Source organism: Puntigrus tetrazona, chromosome 15 (genome assembly GCF_018831695.1).
Source record: "Puntigrus tetrazona isolate hp1 chromosome 15, ASM1883169v1, whole genome shotgun sequence".
In the NCBI taxonomy this organism is placed as follows: Eukaryota; Metazoa; Chordata; class Actinopteri; order Cypriniformes; family Cyprinidae; genus Puntigrus; species Puntigrus tetrazona.
The window spans coordinates 2367737-2387402 of NC_056713.1; the positions used below are offsets into that span (position 1 = coordinate 2367737).

General features: G+C 37.4%; 1 protein-coding gene across 1 annotated transcript in view; it reads right to left on the minus strand.

Annotated features, from left to right (window-relative positions):
* Positions 1-19134, minus strand: part of zgc:172282 (leucine-rich repeat and fibronectin type III domain-containing protein 1-like protein) — a 97040-nt gene extending 77906 nt beyond the window's left edge. Inside the window, exon 1 of the mRNA XM_043259862.1 lies at positions 18511-19134. The gene's annotated coding sequence lies outside the window, so the exon portion shown is untranslated. The remainder of the gene's footprint in view (positions 1-18510) is intronic.
* Between the last annotated feature and the right edge of the window lie 532 nt (positions 19135-19666).

Below are 19666 nucleotides of genomic sequence, written 5' to 3' on the forward strand. Positions count from 1 at the left end.
TTCAGTGCTTCAGCAGTTGCCCACTGCGGGGAGCATCTTCCGCTGCATTATGCACGATGATGTGTGCCTTGAAACTGGGAAGTACTAAGCAGCGGCAAATCTCCATGTGTTCCTCTTTGTTCTCAGTGAGGAGTCTTGTTTCCTCCTCATCTGTAATTTCACCATCTCCACCCCAAAAATCGGAGCAGCTGTCACTGTTTCCAGCGCAAAACCATCAGAGGTTAGACGCTTTGAGGAAGCAGACACTGAACTCTTTCGACGCCAGTGTGACTTCTGTCGAAACTTCACAAACAATATATTGTTTGTGTTTAATAATGAATGAGATAAGAGGTGGATATTTTGGAGCATCACACATCAGGTGGTTGTTTTTTTTTTTTTTTACGAGGAAAGACAGAGATGATGGAACTATACAGGTACAAGGTCTTAGAAATTAATTTATTATTATTTTATTTCATTTATTTCAAGATATAAACTCAGAATTATAACAGTAAACATAAGAAATTCAAGATAAATACTGTTTATTGCAAGATATAAATTCCGAATTCTTGTAAGACAATTCAGATTTTACATCAGACAATTTTATGTTTGTATCCCACAAATGTGTTTTATTTTTAACAATTCTGACTTTTTAATGTAATTGACTAAAGATGTAAAAATGGTAATTGCAAATTAAAATATAAAAAATATAAAATATAAAAATATAGAATACTTAAAATATAATTTTTCTCCCATCCAGTTTATTTCTTACATTTCAGACTTTTTTGTTAGAATTTTGAGGTACAATTCTTTGATAAAAAAAAAAAGACAGGACTTTGAGAATATATTTAGAGATTAAAAAGTTATTCTATTGCTACAGGAAAAAAAATGTGTGTGTGTGTGTGTGTATATATATTTATATATATGTGTGTGTGTTTTATGTCACATACAATGTCACTGTTTCGTAGTCAAAACTTCCCTAACAATATGTGTTTAATAATGAACAATAAAATAAGAATCTTCTGCGTTATCGCACCTCAGAAGGGAATCTATTTGCTGGTTGTTTTTCGTGAAAAAGACAGCGATGCGGAAGCTTCAAAAGGTACGATGGGCCGCCGTCAGCTTCCGTGGAGGAAACGTGATGATGAGCTGCAGAAAGCAGGAGGAGATGTTACTTGCCTTTCTCACCCCCTTCTTAAGAAGTCAGACATCAGATGGTGTCAGGCTTTCCAGTACAAGTGGCAACTTGTGATGGCTGTGGTATTGAGGGAATCCAGGTCTTGAGGGCTTGTGATCCAGGAGCTGTCGCGTTCAGACACTCTTGTCACAACAACCCCGGTCCTTTGATCAGCCAATGGAAACAGCCAAACCCACATTTCTTCAAGGCTGTTGGCCCACGGGAACCTTTGAAATGCAACCTTGACAACAATAGCAAGCATGCAGCCGTGAAACGGTTAGCAACTCTGGAAAGTTTGAAAGGGACGAACACTGCAGATGCTTTGACTCCCACGTGAGATACAGCGAACGGTTGAATATTATCTGAAATATTCTTCAGACAGGTGAACATCTCTGTGGACCGACTACAAAAAGAATGCGAGAATGAAAAGTTGTTTGGTCCCACTTTATTTTAAGTGTCGGTAATACCAGTGTACTTACCTAGTAACTAGATGGAGTATGTAACCACAGTGCAAGTACACATTGGTACATAGTATCTACAGCTCTAAGGTGTGTGTAACTACACACATGTAACACACCTGTGAGTACAAATGTGGTAAAAACACTTTTTTTCTCACTTCACTAGGTACTCGTGTAACAGGAATTATATAACTACATTTCGCAACCACGATATGTATAAGTGTAATCGGAACCTTTTATTTTATTATAACTTTTTTTTTCAGAGGTGGAAACGGGATCCAGGGGGTGGAGATTGGTAGGTTTAGGGATATGTAAAGTGGGAGGAGTTTGAGCTGGAATTGGTGCACCACTGTAATACCACATTACTTACAAGGTAACTCATCATGAACTGTCCGCTTGATGTAAATGGTAACGTTCTGGACACCAACCACTATTTATGTGAAGCTTAACTTAACGGCTGCTGCTGTGCAACATCAGAGTAATTACATGATAAATCCATAGGAATAGTGTTATCATTCAGTGGGTTGTCTGTTACATGTATGTAGTTACATAAACAATATAACTATAGATACTTTGTAAAAATGTGTCTGGGTTACATACTATGCACTTATATATAAAGGAGGACCCTTGAACTAAAAAGTTCAAATAATGTGATATATTTTAAGATACTTTTTGAGGGTCATGATACAATTTCTTGTTTTAGTTTTTACATTTTTGAATTTTTTTTAGCCTTAATTTTCAGAGGGATATCGATAGGATTTTGTCATTACTGTGTACATTCTCCAAAAAAAGATACAATGACGAAACCACCGATGGAGTTCGAATGCCAGCTAATTACGACCAAACAAATCAAATCATTATCAAAATTGCAACTTTCTGAAACCATACACCCTTCGCATCTCAATGCGTGGTATGGCAGTAACACCAAGATTGTAGTAGCAAAGTGATGCTGGAAAACTCAACACCTCCTACATACGAGGACTAATGCCAGCTATCCATCTTAAAAGGAAATTGTGAAGGAGTACTGACTGTGTACAAAATGTATTGTGCACATACGCACAAAGCCTCCTCTAAGAGAGTGTTCTAATGCATCGAACAGGTGAGCAATAGTTTCATAACACAAATATATTTTTATCACTTTAGCTGCAGTAAACAGTGTTCTTCCTCTGGACATTTTTTATTCATCATTGCTGGAAACTGCAGGAGATCTAACGGAAGGGCTGTTTGGTTTTCTCTCAACACGGTGACTAATTCAGTATATAGAACTAGAGCTTGTGGTAAAAAAGATATGCATTGTAGCCTATTGTAATAAGTTTTGGATTTCAAAATCTCACATTTCAGTAAAGTGTGCTTAAATGCAAAACAGAAGACTTGGACAATGAATATGATTCATGTAAGGACAAAAAATAATAATATATCAATCGAACAATTTATTGGCATCCAAAGTAAACAATAAAGTATGCATATATTTATTATGTATATATACACATACAATATATATTTTGCAAATATATATTATTTTCATATAATGGATAGTGTATATATATAAATATTTTAAATATTTTTTTCTTAAATATATACGTACATGTGTTTATATATGCATTATTTATATACATATGTTATTTAAATAATAAGCTTTTATTTTAGATGTGATTTAATTATTTCACAGCACTAATTTAGTTTATTTTGTATATAACACACACACACAAAAATTAAATAAACACCCAACAGCACTCTTGCATACATGTTATTGTTTAATTATGGTTTAATATTAATGTGACATAAATAGACTTTACCCACACAAAATGGTGACAGCTTGCAGACCAAGTAGTTTTTTTTGTTTGTTTTTTTTTTCTTTAATTTGAGCTGTCCCCATCATTCTCCTGCACTGAAGTGTCACTGTACGCAAAAGCATGTGTCCATAACGCTCACATGACCAGCCTCTCGCGCTCTGCAGCGTTTGAGCTATTGCCAGCAATATGCAAAACAGAGAGAGAGAGAGAACAGGGAATCCAAACTGTTTGTGCTCAGAATAAATTACTTAATGACTGTGAGGTGTTCTTTGGGAGATGCCACACAAATTGTAGTTACCAAGCAACCCACTCATTATCATCCATCCAATTGTAGTGATTGTGAATGAAGAGAATGAGAGATGAACCTATAGTGTTCTGAAAAACATGTAGATGTGAGAACAAATTATCACTTTTTGTATTTTACAATTGGGGACAAGTCAAAGATGTGTATGAAAGGCGATTCTGCCACAAAAAAAAAAAAAAAAAAAACTTTTTATCCTACATTTCTAACAATTTTATATCTCCCAATGCACTCTTTCTCTCGATAATTTTACAGCAATTACAGCAGTTTCGAATATCCATTTATTTCTAAATGCAATCAGCACCACAACGTTATATGGTGTAGTAGTAGTTTGAAGTAATGCATAAAATATGTTAATGCATATAGGCCTCTAAATGTAATTCGCACATTACATAAGCGATAGTGATTTTTTTTTAAGTGTAATAATCCAGCTAGTTTGTAACCTAATCGTTATGCCATTTACTGGTTGGAATTTCCATTTTCTACTCTAAACGAAATGATATTGCTCTCCATGAGCACTTCAGATAGAGATCTTAGTAGATTTTATGTACAGCACATGTGCCATTTTTTTTCCCTGAATATGCAACTACCTAAAATAAAGTAGTTCTGTCTTGACAACTCTGAAAGTTTCAAAACGGTAATGGATGTGACAATGTGAGAGTATTTGGTCTTTTCAGAATAGATGTTCCTGAGTTGCTGTGGCTTTCGGTCGTTGCTGTTGTAGATTATTGCAGCCGCTGCAAAGCAAGTGTTCCTATGTGGATACAGAATTAAGATGTACTGCTGCTACTCAAATATCATATATAATAACCTGGAGCAGATATATACAGTGGAGCTGGGGAGGTGGAGGGTTTCAGAGGAAATTGATTGCTTAGAGGTTAAAAGCTCTTGGTTGGTTGTTTATGTTTTTATATACTGGATATTATACTGGATTATGTATACTGGAGACACAATGTCAGTCAAATAAACCAGCGTTCACTCAACCATTCAGTTTATGCCAAGTAGTTGAACACTTTAAACGCTGTCATCAGTTTACATTAACGACCCATCGGCCGGCACTATCTAGAGTTTTATGACCTTGGCTTGAACTTGGCATTGGCCCGTGGAAGCCCATTTTTATTAAAGAAATAAAAAGGTAACTGTCTCTTTTTAAGCTAACAATTCTGACTTCATGTCTTGTGTTTTTTGCTCAGAATAAGATATAAAACCTGACGTTTTTTACAGTTTGTATTTCAGCTTACATCTGAGAAAAAAAGTGAGAATTGTGACTTTTATAACTGAGAAAAAGATCCGAATTGTGAGCTATAAACTTGTAAAAGCTATATTGACATGCGAGACATAAACTGAATTGCAATGGGGAAAAGAAGTAAGAAATCCAATTTTTTTCCTCAGAAATTGTAGTGTATCTATTGGAATTCTCTCTCTCTTTCTCTCTCTCTCTCTCTCTCTCTCTCTCTCTCTCTCTCTCATTAATTTACTGATTTATTTACAAAGAATTGCAAAATCCGGATTGCAAAAAAAAGAAGTTGAATATCAAAGGAAAATGGCAAATGCAATTTGTTGTACAACCAATACACTCTCCTTTTTCTTTCTGAATTTAACCCTGTTTTAAGCCTCACAGTGGAAAATGTAACCAGATTGGAATGGAATGAAAAAGTTTAAACATTAAGTCCATTTTGGAAAAAAAATGTGTTTTTTACAATAATACCATAGAATAAACTTTTTTTGGTTCCCCAGTGAACCTGTTTGTGATCAGTTCATAAAAAAAATCTAATTTTCTTTGTGTGAATAACATTTATATTACCTGGTCTCATGGCATAAACATACCTTGGTGTTTTATTAATGTAATATTTTCCTATGACTTCAAAGCAATATTAATATTCTGGGATATTTGAAAATGTCTCATTTGTATGTCGGCATCACACATGTCCAGCTTCATATATACAGGTTTTCATAGACAGACAGTAGGTTTGTTCTGTAGATCACAGAGTATAGAGTTGTACTCGAGAGGCGAGGAGCTCTGGTTTGAATCCCGTGTTAACTACGGTTTGACAAAACAGTTCAGATCTGTTGAAAAGACACTGTTACATTAACAAAGGCATTTTTATATATGTTTTGCATTTGTTAACACTATCTTGTAGGTTTATGGTTGGATTTGGTTTAGGGTATATTTCCAAACTTGAAACGTTCAGTAAGGCACGTAAAAACGATATTTCGCAAAACGTTCACAGGGGTACATATTTTTATGAAACAAGGTTGCATTTAAAATATCTAAAGATTTTTTTATTTTTTTTTTCCCCACAACCTTTTGTTCATTGAAAAGGCTTCATATATGTTAAATGTTCTTCACGGAACCATCAATGCCAACCTTTTAAATTAACCTTTTTTTTCTAAACCTTTCCACAAAAGTGAAAAAAGCGTAAATCTGCCCAGAGATCTATCTCATTTCAAGCTATATGATTTCGTTTTGAGTGGTTTCCTAGAAAATTGCAACCAGGAAACGGCATAATGATTCTGCTACAAACTAGCTACATCATTACATAAAAAAAAAATCACTTATGCTTAAGGAAAGTGCAAATAAAAGCCGAATTACATTTGCAGACCTATAGTTGTTAACATATTTTAAACATTACTTCAAACTGCTTCCCCTCCACACAGACATTGTTGGGCTGATTGTGGCGCTGATCGCGTTTAAAAATAAATGCTTTTTCCAATCATGCTTTTTTTCTCCTTTTTTTTAGACATGTGATCATCACAGCAGATGTGACCTGACAGATCTGAATGTTAACTGAAAACAAAACATTTTCGGAGTGAGAAAATTATACCTTATGTCAGTTGTTTGCTAACTCAGAAATAAAGCCCTGTGTAAACACCATCAAGCGCACATGCAGATTCGCGCAGATTCGTGCAGATTCTCTGTTTGCAGATTTGTGAACAGATTCATCACCTCTCGTCTCAACGCCTGATGCTCTGCCTCTGTTTTTATGGCTATCAATGCGACACAGCTGTAACTTCCCTGCTTGTAAATGCCATGCCTGGATAGCGGCACATATTCGACAAGGCGCTGTATGATTTGGCTATGAAGCTCATACAAATTTCTTTCTTTCAGCGGGCTGTATTATAGCTCCATAACAACTAATGTTACTGGCAACGGAACAGTTGGTCTGACTCTGCAAGGATACCGTGCTACTGTTAGCGCATGTAGTTATACCCAATGAAATGGTTTGACGAGTGCAGCTTTATTTCCTGTACTGATAAAGGAGGTCTATAATACCTGAAGGAAGTTGGCTGTTTACATTTCCATTCATCTCTACAACAGTTGCTCGCCCAGCACAGAACTAAAATACTGCCTGAGAGCTTGTATCATTGAGAACATAAAAGTATACAAGTAACCCCCCAAACCATATTGACTAAAAGCCATAAAAAAATATATTTTTTTTATTTTCTGGGGTGGGTGAGAGATAGAAGGAAAGAAAGATGATGTACTAAACTTGTATACTTAAAGCCATACTTAATGAACTTTATTTGTGTGGAAGTTTGTTTGTGTGCTTAAGTCAAATTAAGATGTACGATACATAATATACTTCAAGTGTGCTTTAAATATCACACTTTTAAAGAAGATTTGATTCAAATATCATACAATCCTCATCAGTAGTGACATTACACATAGTCATAGCATTAATAAATATGCATTGTGCACATGATACTCCAAATAAAGATTGGTTATATTGTTTATATCAGTGCGTCCTGAGCAATATGTCAGTTAACTGATTAAAACTATAATTGATATGAAAGTATAAAGTTACATTGTGTATATATATTTATATATTGGTTGAAACATTGACGTCACATGGACTATCTTAACAATGTTCTTACTACCTTTTATGGTCCTCATATTTGATCAAAAATATCATAATGTCTTAGGGTCTGGGTTTGGAACGTAATTGACATAATTTCTATTTTTGGGGCGAACTATCCCTTTCTTAAAGGCAATGATTTAAGGATTAACATGATCACAAAGACAAGCTACAGAAAAGCTAAAGAAGCACATGACTCAAGCACTTGTATTGCATAATGATGTTTGTTGACTCATCAGTGTTAGATCCTCTGGTCGATTACACATTGTGTGCTCTGCATAGTAGCAATCAAATCACCGCTATATAACGGGAGGCGGGTAGGATTAGTTTTACTCTACTCTAAAGAGGCTTCTTGTTTGCGCTGCTTGAAACTGTGAAAACCGAGGCCAGGGCGCAGAGAAGCAGTTCTCAAGTTCAGTTAATGGTTTTCAAATCATTCCTAGATGCTGGCCAATGTGCATTACAAGCTGAACAGGTGAGATTGCATTCAAAGAACCAAGGTCAAAAGCAAAAAGGGTAAAAAGCATCTCCTGCAGTACTTTGGATTGTGTTTTGTTGGAGTGATTTTGTGATAATTCAACAGTGGGGGCAGATTGAGAGCTGTTTGAGGCCAATAAACCCTGAATGACTCTTAGCTAAAAGTGGGGGTTATTTTAGCTGTCAAGCATGTGCTTAATCTAGCATTAAATCATATGATCGGCATTAAGTAACAAGGCCAGACAGGATATGATTGAAGAGCAGCTGGGGCAGACTCTCTTTTTACCTCTCTAAATCCTTTTCTCGCTCGATTGTTGTTTCTGTGACACGAGTCCTCGCGTGCAGTGTACACTCACATTTGTTATCCTGTTTAAATGAGCTTTCGCTCTACAAATTCAATTTGCCGCCATTAAAAATGTTTACATCATGACTAAACAGTGATACTTGTGATCATACAGCAGGTGACTGGCACTGCCCCACACACAGCTGTCAGAGAAACATGACCCATTTTTTTCATTTCTAATGAAATCATTATATAAAATGCAATGAAATTCAAAAAAAATGCATTTAAAATATAATTAACCATCATAATAGAAAAAAACTACTTTTACTCCACTGTAGAACAGTTTATTTGGCTTTTTTCACTGCTTCACTGGTTACTATTTAAAAATGTAAAACTTTTGTCAGTCAAATCAAAGTCATATAGTGTGGTCATCAAAGCCAATTTGGACTACTCTTTAGTTAAGTAAATAATCTTGTCTTTTTTATTATCTGTATTTCACTTAATTATTTACATTAATTTCTGAAAGTAAAAATGAAACTTTAGTCTGCCAAATTGAGTCATGTGGTGCAACCAACAATCAAATATGCAGTATATAATAAAGCCCTTTTCAGACCTTTATCCATGTGTCAGTATTAGTAACTATCTTAAAAATCGCATAATTTCACCTTTATATTACAAGACAGCATTAGTTCATAGTCATAAAATGTCATGCGGTGTGACCCCCCAAATATGTGAAGACTTTTATGAGTTATTAATGTCACTAATGTATTAATTAATAGTAATTATTAAAACAAACAATAAATAAACAATCAAGTTATTTATGTTATTGCTTTCTTAAAATTGGTGGTTACACCACATGACATTTTAAATGAGTGATTTTTCTGAAGATTTTGGAAAACAATATTAAACCAAAATTCTAATACATAGGATACATTTCTAGAACATTTTTAAACTAGATTTTAAGACATTGCACTCTTAGATACTCTGATTCGTCAATGACCCACATACATCTACTGGCAAATACATGCTATTTTAATTATAGCCTATTTAAAAATAGTCTCACAAATGAGATTCAAACGCATAAGTTCTGGCACATCTGTCAATAAATATCCCTGTAGCCACATCAGTTCACGCTCAGTTGGGGGGTCGAGCCCTCTTAAGACCCAGACTCTAGAAAGTGTTGTTGTTTTGCCTAGATTAGGCCAGTAATCTTCCGTGAACCCTTTGTGATCCACCCCAGAGTGTAATCCTCCAGAAGAATGCCCAGAATGCCCACAAAACACACATACACGCACTATCCCCCGCAATCATCAGCCGTATCACCTTCAGTAAATCCACAGCTCAAGAGACGAGCCCCAATATGTAGCCCAGGGCAGCACATCTGTATGCACGTGGTCAAAAAAAAGACTGGAACAGACGCAAAAGCCGTCCCGCCGGATGTCTACACGGATCCCATAATCTGACCCGTCACACTCGCCAATGAGAACAGGCAGATGGCCACTGAGAACATTTCTATTTATACTGTATGGCGTGGAAAGAAGCAAAGCTGAGCTGAGCTGTACAGAGAGGCAGAAAGATAATGCCGGAGACAGAAAGAGAGAGACAGAGGAAGGTGTAGTCGAAGGTCATGGATGATTGACTCCATCACCACTGAAGGTGCAGCCGGAGACGACTGTGTCAAGAGACAATGCTGATAAACACACTTCTCCCCACAGTTACACGCCAACCGGTAAAACACGGCGGAGATAAAATCCATTTCAGGATGCTCTGTTTTTTTGGGCTTACAATATCTCACTGTGTATGACAGCTACTCACACATCTCAATGAGCTGGGAAAGGATGAATACAAAAAATCAACAGGAAGCTGAGACAACTGTAAAAATGCACCCTACTCACTTAAAAAGGTGAAAGCAAACTGGGTATTTTCCTTGCAGTCAGTAGCACCAAAGGGAACAGCAAAATGATGCAATTTCCAAACAGGTTTTCCAAAGGCCCTTCTGCCCATCATGACAAAGAGGCGCCCTAGGCAAAAATCTTGCCTCCATCAGAGTACACCAAAAATGAGAAGTTTTTGCCTCAGAGTAAAAAATAAAACTTAGTTCAAATGAATACTTTATCACCTATTGTGAGTTGTGGATTCACATGTGAGTATGCAAGATTTCCATGGACACTGCATCTTTTAAAAACATATTCCACACATAGCACATACACATTGTAAAAAATACTTAATGATTTATTCAAGTCGCAATTCAAAGACTTGCAACTTGCTAGACTAATTGAAGGAAAGCACGTTGACTCGAGAGCCAATGACTGCATGACTGCATGAGAATTAGTTTTAAAAAGAAATATGATATACAGAAAAAAAGAAATAGACGGTAGAAAAGAGTCTCCCAAGATCATTTCATTTCGATAAAACACTTCAAAATTTACCATATTGATAAAATGAGATTTGCTGCATGCACATTTTACAAAGCTGGGATATCATACTGGACCTCCACATCCTTCTTGACTAGAAAAAGATGTTTTAATGAAATCAAAGGGCATAGGATGTTCCGACTCAGTTTATTTCAAAGGCTACACCAATATAAGCAATGACGCACATCTAAGGTTATTGAGACGGAAGAAAGTTAGCAAGGGAGGGGCATACAAACCCCTGAACTTTGGAATTCTGCAAAATTCATGGAGGGCCGCAATCTTTCAGAGTTTAACTTCAATACAAATTCAACACATGTACTACCAGCTATTCAAGGTCTTCAGGATTACTGAGGCTGCATCTGAAATTGCATACAGTCTTATGCACTGTTTGAACTGAGCTAGGAATGACGTCACACCCAAGTAGACCATGTACAGGTAGAAAAGTCAGAAGGATGGATGCATCTATTATTAGCAATACCAGTTGATTAAAACACATAAAAAGCTGTATCCTGCACAAATAGTGCTATAGTATCAATCATGTATGTGTGTATAAATATATATATATATATATATATATATATATATATATATATATATATATAATCAACCTGAATGCAGGTAGTCAGTTGTCTTTGTGGAATAAGAAAAAGTATTTTGTTTGAATGCTTAACCTTCACTTCACAAGCCATATCAAATATTTTAAAAGGAATGGCCTTCACACTTTTGCATGGCCTGATAAGGGGAAATAGACTTAATGATAAGAATGCGACACTTTGAACAAAAACTCGCACCCTATAGATTCAAATCCTTCTATCTCAACCCACTGAGTCACTTAAAGCCTCTCGGCTCCAGAGACACCACACGATTCATTACTCTTATGAAACGCAGATAAAAAGAAGAGTTAGAGAACTCAACTTTATGTCTGGGTTTCTTAAGGATACGGATATGAGAAGACAACTTTTTTTTTGGTATTGACGAGCGAGAACTCGAATGTCTGGTAAAGTACATTTCTCAAAATCTACTTTCATGGTGTAACAAGGCACAAAATGGGCGCTGAATGCAATTTGCGCACATCAATTTTTGACATTAATATCAGTAATTCCCAATGAAATTACATTGAGTGAGTTTGACTATGCCACACTACTGCTAGGTCTCCACTTTTTTCACATGCCAACATCAATCTCTTTATTTGAGGGCATTTAGCTGCTGATCACCCCTGAATGAAGAAAGCAGAGCGTTCACTCAGACTTAACGCCAGACCCAGCGCCGGTCAGACAGCGGTGAACGTGATTGTGCCGGGACCCTGTCATAAAGTGATTTTCACTGAACCAAGGAAAGAAGAAGACAGACTGTAGGGAACGGTCATCCTTGAAAGGCCAAATAGGAAGTGATGGTTTCCCACCGTGCTGGATCCGTTTCTCTGCAGGAACCCCAGAATGGATTAGTAAAGGCTTTGGCTTTGGTTTGACTGGCTGTAACCGTAGATCAATAGAGGGCTTTGGAGCGCAGGACAAATACATAAAGTGCACTTAAGCAGACCTTAATTATACCAACAGACACAATGTTGAAGATACTGTATACCGAAGACTGGATTTTGAACTGAGTGAGCCAAATGCTACGTTTTCTGGGTCATATTTCACATAATTATTATTGAAAGTACATTTGAAATTTAAAACTGCTTATGGTGGGGAAAAGCTGTTGGTAAGGACTAGATCAAACACTATTGACATGCATTTTTAATGTGTTACACACTAAGACAACTTTTTACATTTCTGGCTTTTTGGAATAATACCACTCTGTATACTTTACATTCTTGGTATAACAAGTGATAATAAAGCAATCAACACTCCCTGAACGCAAATAAACACAAAATAAATAAGTAAAATCAGCAACAATATTAATTTATATTATTTAGAGTGAAAATATCCATTTTATTAATATGATAAAGTCATGTTATAAAATAATAAAATTAAAACTACACACACACACACACACACACACATACACAGGTGCAACTCAATTCAGAACTTAACTCAGACTGTGAAACTTGTATAGTAAGTAAATTCAATGCACACAAACTGTCTTTGGATCTTTTAATTGTGATGATTTTGGCTCACATTAATAAAAAAAAATCTCAGCAAATTAGAATACTTCATAATACCAATTAGTGAAATGGAAAGTATATTCATTTACTGTACATGTGCTTAATACTTGGTAGGTTTCTCATTTTGCTTTAATTACTGCTTCAATTCGGCATGGCATGGAGGTGATCAGTTTGTGGCACTGCTCAGGTGGTATGGAAGCCCAGGTTTCTTTAAAAAGTGGCCTTCAGCTCATCTGCATTTTTTGGTCTCTTGTTTCTCATTTTCTTCTTGACAATACCTCATAGATTCTCTGGTGAGTTTGCTGGCCAGTCAAGCACACCAACACCATGGTAATTTTACCAACTTTTGCCGTTTTGGCAGTGTGGGCAGGTGCCAAAACCTACTGGAAAATTTCTTGGTAAACGGGTGCTGTGATGTTGGACCAACACCAGCAGATGATGATGCACCCCAAATCATTATTGACTTTGGAAACTTAACACTGGACTTCAAGCAACTTGGGTTATGAGCTTCTCCACCCTTCCTCCAGATTTTACGACCTTGGTTTCCAAATTAAATACAAAACATGCTCTCATCTGAAAAGAGGACTTTGGAACACTGGGCAACAGTCCAGATCTTCTTCTCCTTATCCCAGGTAGGACACCTCTGACTGGTGTCTATGGTTCAGGAGTGGCTTAAGAAGAGGAATACGTCAACTGTAGACAAATTTCTTGTCACATCTGTGTGTGGTGGCTCTTAATACCTTGACCCCAGCTTCAGTTCATTCCTTGTAAAATTCACTCAAATTCATTGATTTTGCTTGGTTCTCTGGGTTTGTTGTGCATCTTTTTCTTCTACACTTTTCCTTCCACTCAACTTTCTGTTAACATGCTTGGATAAAGCACTCTGTGAACAACCAGCTTCTTTGGCATTGAATGCATGTGGCTTATCCTTATCCTTGTGAAGGGTTTCAATGATTGTCTTCTGGACAGCTGTCAGATCAGCAGTCTTCCCCATGATTGTGTAGCCTAGGGACCCAAACTAAGAGACTGTTTTGAAGGCTCAGGAAACCTTTGCAGGTGTTTGATTTGATTAGCTGATTAGCAAGTCAGCATATTTTAATTTGTTGAGATAATGAATTGGTGTTTTTTTGTTAAATGTGAGCCAAAATCAACTACTTGTCCATGACATGCACCTGTATATATATACAGTATATATACTGTAATTATAAATTATATAAGGATAATTGGAATTTAGTGACCGAATGATCAAAGTCCCGTTAATGTATTTTTATTTAAAAAGCTTAGAATGGCTGTTTTGAAACCTTCATTCATTCATTCATTTGCAATTAAATTTCCTCTATTCACCTACCATTGGCTGGCATGACTAAACGCTTATTTTGGAACCTGATTATGACTGGTTTTATACAAAAAATAGCTGCCAAATCCTCGTATTATTCCAAATGTGAGTACTCCAGTGAGAGCGGCGGTAACTGCATACTGTGACAGCTCCTGTTCTTAAGCCCTTTTTGGACAAGACTAGTTTTCCCTGAGGAGGTCAGGTTAATTTGTGTTTCACAGACACACTTTACGATTTTAATCCTCCAAAATCAAATGCGTCTGTGTTTTCCCCCCACACAAGAAACACAAAATAGCAAATTACCTACTGTTTTTCGGCTAACTCAAGGGGTCCTCTGAGAAATCTAATCCTGTCCGGATAGGGATGTCTGTGGAATGACACCCCGCTTCTGCTCATTTATTTTGACCTTCATTGAATACCGTAACAAAAGTTAAATTTCTCATCGAGCTGCCTGCTGCACCTTCATTACGGATTTCGACCTTTTTGCCAGCTTTCTGGGGGAAAATAACAGTTGGCGGTTCAAGTGCTGCTGGCATCCAATCCGACGTAAAGGGAAAATTAAATCAAGTGGTGTCCTATCGCTGACTCATATTTTTTTACAATAAAACAAGGCTGACAAAGAATAGGATTTGTAGTGAGTTGTTGCTAATACCGAAGATAAACACATTAGAGCTCAAAAGCTTTAAGGTCTAGCAGAGAGCCATTGATTTTGCTGAGGTGTGAAATGTTTAAGCAGAATATTGATGTGCCTCGCAACATAATGGAAGAACAGGCCCCGACCTCCGCCATCCTTTACTCCGCTTCACTCCCCACCCGTTTTACAGCTTCGCCTCCATCCCGCAGTCCGCGATGTGTATCAGCTCTGGCTTCCAGACCAGATCAACTGGAAAATTACACGTCTGGCCATTTAAGCTCCGCTGGCCAAACTCTGTTGTTGGGCATCAGCTCAAAAGTGGCAAGAGTTCATTTAGAGCGGTCGAGGAGAGGGAGTGGGAAGAGTAATAGGTAATAGAAGAGCAACACACAGGCTAATACATCGGCGCAATTAGCCGCAAGCCGAGGCAGCTGTGGCGTGACGGAGGCCTGAGGGTAATTGCAGACCCCACTCATCACTGCCTCTCGTTAATACAGAACTCTGCACCCCTGGGAGAGAGAAAGAGAGGGACTTCCTCTTCCTTTCCCTCGCCCCGCTCTCCACTTCCATTCCAATCATCCCTGAGCACCACTCTGCTTCCTGGTGAGCCCACTCTCGGTCTTTCTCTCTGGAGATTGGAGTGCGCACCCTGGTTCTACCACATGCTGGAAAATATGACATTCTGTTTGAATAGTCCGGGATGGAGTGCTCCATCTTGAGAGAGCGCTCAGGATACGGCCTCGTCTGCATATCTGGTGATGGATCGTGATGGGGAGGAGGAGCGAGGGAAAAGGGGAAAACCTGAAATATTCAGCCCTGGCAAGAAATGATGGTTAAAATGGCGTTTGGCAATGTACGACGAAATCCATGTAAGCAACAATGCTGACTTGTGCGAAACTATAACACTTGATGTTGAAATCAAGCAAGAGTTCTTGCAAAAAATAAAATAGATTTTTTTTTTTTTGAATAAAACACAATTGTTCAAGATAACTACATAAATATTTCTGAGATACCTCGTTTTATTGTTAATAATAAATTCGTATTGTTATAATTATTATATAATCATTATTATCATAATTTACCAAATTCTTATTATGGTTATCTAAAAATAAGTGTTAATTTAGCTGTATAAATGAACAAATTAATCAATCCAAGTATGCATGCAAGCATACATAAATTATTATTATTATTTTTTTTAATTCTCACAATCTAAATTACCTCCAGGCTTTAGCGACTTCTGAGTAAATTAAAATGTGAATAAACAAACAATGAAAGACAATGAATGATTGACCGTATTTGATTGATTTTCTATTTTTGTTTTAGCTGGAAAAGACTCTCAAAACCACATTCTTTCTAAAAGGATCATTTGGACCCTCAGAGAGGTTCCACCAGGAGAGCAGTAGTCCAATCAGTGCAATTTTGAGCTTTGAACATGTCCCTTTCCACCATGTGTTTTCTCGCTGTTCATTTGACACCAGCACGAGCTTTAAAATGCTAAAAAAAAACTGTAAAACCTTGCAAATCAGTCTAACTCAAAGTCTCTCTTTCCATTTTACACAACGGGGAATTCATCACGATGCAGCAGGAGAGAGAAAATAGCCATACTGTGGTAGCTGTGACAGATGCAGCAAAACCAGCCCAGTTCTCAGCTAAACGGTGACTCCTTAAACAAATGGCACTGCCATGTGCACACTGTAATAACGGAACGTGCTTCACTCAAATCCAGTTCTGTGTAGAAGCATTTCATTCGTCCTGCTATGTTATATTTGAATGTAAAATCACCAAACATCTATCCATTAAGAAGAATACAGGGCTGCATGATTAATATATCATATATTAATATGTTAATATAATTAAAACAGGTTTTCTGCAGGTCTTCACTTACTTACCATCAAGTCTTTTCAAAAGTGTATGGATTTTTTTTTCAGCTGGTGAACATAAAAGAAAATATTTTAAAGATCCAAAAGACAACTAAACAGTTGATGGTAGTCATTGACTTGCGGAGGAGAAATTAATAAAAATAATAATGTATGGAAGTCAATGGCTACAGTCAACTTTTTGGTTACCAAAATTATACCAAAGTATTTTTTATTATTTTTTTAATTTGAGTGTGAGTTAATGATGACATAACTTTCATTTGTTGTGCTCAGTTCAGTTTTTTTATTATTATTATTATTATTATTATTATTATTATTATTATTATTATTATTAAGTAAGGTGAACTATCAATTTAAATGTGCATGCTTGAATTAGCATTATTGAAATGTTGCTCTTTGTCAGTACAACAAATATCTCAAGATTCTTGAATCAAGATTTGAAAAAAAAAAATATATATATATATATATATATATATATATATATATATATATATATATATATATATATATATTTTTTTTTTTTTTTTTTTTTTTTTTTTTAAGAATTTGAGAATTTTGAATTGAATTGAATACATTTAAGGCATCATTTTGTGAAAGGGCTAATTAAGTCTTTTTATGACCAGTACAAACATTGCAATAATAAGTCAGAATAAGCTAATTTTGTCATTTGCATATCCCAACAAATTCAATATGGCAATAAAAAAAACGATTTCACGAAATAACACAACTCAGCCGGCGATCGTGTTGAAGGGCGTTAAAGGGAAAGAAACATACGTTTGCTCTAACAGCGCATACGGATTAAATTAAGACCGGTTATGAAATAACCACCTGCACCTGACATGACTCAAATGTTTTCAGGCTGCACAAGCTATGGGCGATACAGCACAAGAACTCATCTACAGGCCCACCGTGGCCCCCTACCTGCGGACGAGAATAAGACATTATGAGCTTTGCAACTTGACATTCAAAACTCCTCCAATTTTTTGAACAATCATAAACAGGCGCGTATGCATCAACCGAGTGGGGTTTCAAATAAAAATGCACCATCGGATCTGCTATTAAACGGTGTCTGTTAATGAATATATAAGAAAACAATGATTGATGATAATCCTCACAGGACATTTTTGCATATGAATGATATCCATATGAGGATTAAAGACAGATAGCGCGTTTTTGATGACCTTAAAGTCACCCAGAACGCAGTATGCATACATTTAATCAGTGTATTTGACACGTCTTTGATGTTGGGGCATATCAAAAGGTCTGGTGCACTTAAACCAGTATTCATTTAAAGCAGAAAAGCCCTGTAGCATCGCAGTATAAATGTGGGGAGAACATCTTTCCATGCAGAAAAAACCTATAAGGGTGTGCTGCCACCATGGGTAAAATACCTTGTCAGGGAGAACTAACCCACAACCCTAACCCTAACATTATAAGAACGCTCGCATAGCGTGCACATTGCATTGGCATCGTTTTGCCTTAGCTGAATCACCATTTTCGCGAGATCCAAACCTTTGAGCAACTGCACATGCAAATACAGAGGAGAAAGTGAGCTATCAGATTCGCGATGGAGAGAGTCGTGGTGCAGTGCTGACCATTACTCAGCATCCGCGCAGAGAAACACCTCGAGATCATCGCATCTGGAAGAGCAGCGTACCGCTAATTTACAGAAAAGCAAACAGCTTCGTAGTCGCCAGAGCCCGAACTGAACCAGAAAGATGCGCAAAAACGCGCTGCAAATCAAAGAGGGAGAAATAGTTTGCGCCGCACCGTCAACGAACCCCAGCAAGTGAGTATTTAAAGAAAGAAAAAAAAAAGGTTACCTTTCCACAGAGATGCTCCTTCTGCTCCGGTGAAAAGTGAAAGCCGGTGGTCGTTTGACGGGGACGGGGTGGGATAGCTCTGATTAAAACCGGGGGAAAGATCGGATGGGTTCGGAACGGTTGCACAGTAGCTTAATGTTCTTCACAATGTGTGCCAAAAAAAACCAAAAACTAAAAAAAAAAAAACCCAAGCTTTCATTATCTTCACTGAACGCGATTTGCCTCTACTTTTGCTTTCGCGCACAAATAGTTCCCATTCTTGAGCTCGACCCTTCTTCCCAGGTGCGGTGAATCAGATATGTAGTTTCCTTGGCTTTTCAGTTTCGCCTCGCAGTAAAGAATACATATCCGCGTGCCGCTGAAATACAGGACAATCCGATCCGTCAGAGGTGTAGATCCTCGAGGAGGAAGCCTCTCGCAATATCATCCTGATAGATGGGTGAGTTAGAAGACAAATACGCGCGGAGCGTCTGCTCGTCTTGGAGCACGCTGAAGAGTGGGCGTTATAGGGGTAGATCTTCACCGCTCACTGCCAATAAGCGCGCATGCCTCCGCCTGAAGCCCTGCTCCTGTGCGCGCACACAAACAGGCGGTCTGTCAGCGCGGATGGCACAAACTTGCGACTTTGAGGATGGTGAGAGGTAAAAAGGATACATCGTTACAGAGCGTGAGAGGAGAACTCAAGTCAGGCCAAACTAACGGAACAGCGGGGGGGGGTTTGGGAAATACGAAATGAGCGCCAGGCACGTGAGTGGCTTCGCGTAATCGGACGGAAATTAAAAAACAGGCGATAATCTGACCGGCGTCGCGCGCTTGGCTTTCTTTGGCCGGCGTCGGTGGTTTGGTTTGGTTCAGCACCGCGGACAGCGCGCTCGGACGCGGGTGTATTAGTAGCTTACTGGTGTGGCTGGAACAGTTAGAGAATTTACCGAGCGCTTCTCGAAATAGTGAGTGATTCGGTTCACGATATGGGAATATAACTAAATAACTATTTGCTTGTTTGTTTGTTAGTACGTGTGCTGCTACTTAGACGCACATAATACATAATTAATTAAATAAATAATGACTTAGACTCTATATGTTATAGCAAGGTTCTTCAAATACACGTTAATAAAAAAAAATGGCGAACGAATAAATTAATTAGACAAATAAATAA